The sequence below is a fragment of the Rutidosis leptorrhynchoides genome, chromosome 3 (genome assembly GCF_046630445.1).
Source record: "Rutidosis leptorrhynchoides isolate AG116_Rl617_1_P2 chromosome 3, CSIRO_AGI_Rlap_v1, whole genome shotgun sequence".
Classification (NCBI taxonomy): domain Eukaryota; kingdom Viridiplantae; phylum Streptophyta; class Magnoliopsida; order Asterales; family Asteraceae; genus Rutidosis; species Rutidosis leptorrhynchoides.
Window position 1 is genome coordinate 266,994,122 of NC_092335.1, and position 2,797 is coordinate 266,996,918.

General features: G+C 35.1%; 1 non-coding gene across 1 annotated transcript; it reads right to left on the reverse strand.

The window, feature by feature from the left end:
• Nucleotides 1-204: 204 nt before the first annotated feature.
• Nucleotides 205-311, reverse strand: LOC139903621 (small nucleolar RNA R71). The gene has a single exon (XR_011778431.1). It is a non-coding gene; the product is annotated as a small nucleolar RNA R71 (small nucleolar RNA).
• Nucleotides 312-2,797: the final 2,486 nt, after the last annotated feature.

The following is a 2,797-nucleotide window of genomic DNA, read 5'->3' on the forward strand; positions in this document are numbered from 1 at the left end:
CACCTTCGTACGTTTAAAAGAATTTGTACACTATTCAAAATCCGAGAAGTGGAAGATGAGCAGATCTATCTCATGTTGTTTCCCTGGACTTTAAAGGGAGAAGCCAAAGATTGGTTAGAATCGTTACCTGAAGGGGCGATTGACACATGGGATGTTTTAGTTGAAAAATTTCTTAAACAATTCTTTCCGGCATCCAAAGCCGTGAGACTTCAAGGAGAAATTGTTACGTTCGCGCAAAAGCCAAATGAAACATTATATGAGGCATGGACAAGATTCGGAAGGATGTTGAGAGGATGTCCTCAACACGGTTTAGACACTTATCAAATAGTACAAATATTCTACCAAGGTGTCAACGTTGCTACAAGAAAAGACATCGACATAACAGCTGGTGGTTCCATTATGAAGAAAACCGCAACTGAAGCTTACAAAATTATTGATAACACTGCTTCCCACTCTCATGAGTGGCATCAAGAAAAAGATATCTTTTGATCATCTAAAGCGGCTAGAGCAGATTCTAGCCATGACTTTGATTCCGTTTCCGCAAAAATAGATGCTTTCGAAAGACGAATGGAAAAGATGAATAAAGATATTCACGCAATACGAATTAGTTGTGAGCAATGCGGTGGACCACACTTATTGAAAGATTGTCACATTGAACTAACGATGGAACAACGAGAGAATGTTTCCAATATGAACCAAAGGCCGGAAAATAATTATCAGAATAATTATCAACCGCCAAAGCTAAACTTTAATCGAAATCAAAACATTCTTTACAATCCAAATGGACCCAACAACAACTCGTACAACCAACAAGGTCTGAATAACCAACCAACTCAAAACAACACTTTCAATCAACAAAGACCTAGCTTGTATAAACCGCCACATCAAACCGAAGAGAAAAAGCCAAATCTAGAAGAAATGATGGCGAAGCTAATGGAATCTCAAACACAATTTATTACGTCTCAAACCCAAACGAACGAGAGGTTTGATCAGTCATTAAGAACTCAACAAGCTTCCATTTTGAATCTAGAAAAACACGTAGGTACTCTTGCTAGCATGATGAGTGAGAGGGAACAAGGAAAGCTACCGAGTAATATTGAAGTAAATCCTCAGAAAGAGAATGTTAATATGGTGTCAACAAATTCTGAAAAACCAGCTCCAGAAGATGGGAAGGTTTTAGATGTGAGTAACAATGAAGAAGTTACATCACCACCACCACCCGAGTATGTAAAGCCAGTGGTGACACCATACAAACCACCCATCCCATTTCCAAGAAAAGGAGTTGAGTATGAGCAAGTAATAAGTAATAAAGATTGTGATACTTCTGGAAAGAAGAAGAAGAAAAAGAATAAGAAAGTACAAGAAACAAAAGCCGTAGAAGTAAACCCGATGAATACAGTTCCATCAAAACCTCCACCTAGGGTAGGTGATCCGGGTGAATTTATTGTTCCTTGTATACTTAGCGATTGTGTCATGTATGATGCACTAGCAGATTTAGGTGCAAGTGTGAGTGTTATGCCTCTGTCCTTATATAAGAGATTAGGTGTAGGTAAGTTAAGTCCAACGGATATGAGTGTTCGACTCTTTGATCAAACCATTAAACACCCAGTTGGAATTGCTGACAACCTACCCATTCAAGTAGGTAATTTAACCTTTCTAGTTGAATTCATTGTCATTGACATAGAAGAGGACTCAAACATTCCTCTAATTTTAGGTCGACCATTCTTAGCGTCCACCGGGGCGTTCTTTGATGTAGGAAATGGAAGAATGACACTTAGTAGTGGTGACAAATCGATCACCTTTATGATTCGAAAGACTAAATCTCCACCAACCAAAACCGATGAACCAGCAAAAATGATTGGTAAGAACCATGTTGTTTTACCAACTCCAACGGTAATACTTAGCAATAATGAAACGCCTAAGTGTGGGGAAAATGAAGTAACACCTAATGATGACATGATAACAAAGAACCCCGTTGTTGATACGAAATTAAATGATCCCGTTATTAATAGTTCAATGAAGAAACTTATTAAACGGATTCGCGATGCTAGAACCAAGGGGAACTTTAAGTTATATAACCGATTAGTATCCAATCTGTCGCCTAAAGAAAAGGCAAAGCTAGTTGAAATTGTGGATATAACACATGAATCCGACCAATGGCTTAAAGAAAAAGTCACAGATATGCAAGTTGATTATGGACCAAGAGAAATTGACGATGAAGCTAATCACAATTTCGACACCACAGCTACCTAAGTGTGGGGAGATTCAAATATTCTAAAAAGAAAATGCTGTTTGGAGTTAGTTGTTCTGTTCTCGTGTAGTTCCGAGAATGGAATCCGATTGGTCTTTTTCGCTAGCAGACACTAAAGAACTAGTTTTCTCCCTCCATTCTAAATTTTTTTTTGTTTTTTTAGATTTTATATGAAATTAATATGCATTTTAAATTTAAGTTTTGTGTGATTTTAAAAACAAAATTTACTTTATTTCTTTAAGTTAAAAAAATGATTTCTAAAATTCGTCGTGAGTTGAAGACTAGGTCATTAAGCCGAAATTACTTTACCCGAGGGCGGGGCGACAAATTTTGTTATCATTATTTTTAATTTTATTGATTTAAAGTATGCCAAAAATATTATACTTTATAAATTTTTGAAAAGTGGGGTTATAAACCAAACTTCAAATATATATATATATATATATATATATATATATATATATATATATATATATATATATATATATATATATATATATATATATATATATATATATATATATATATATATATATATATATATAT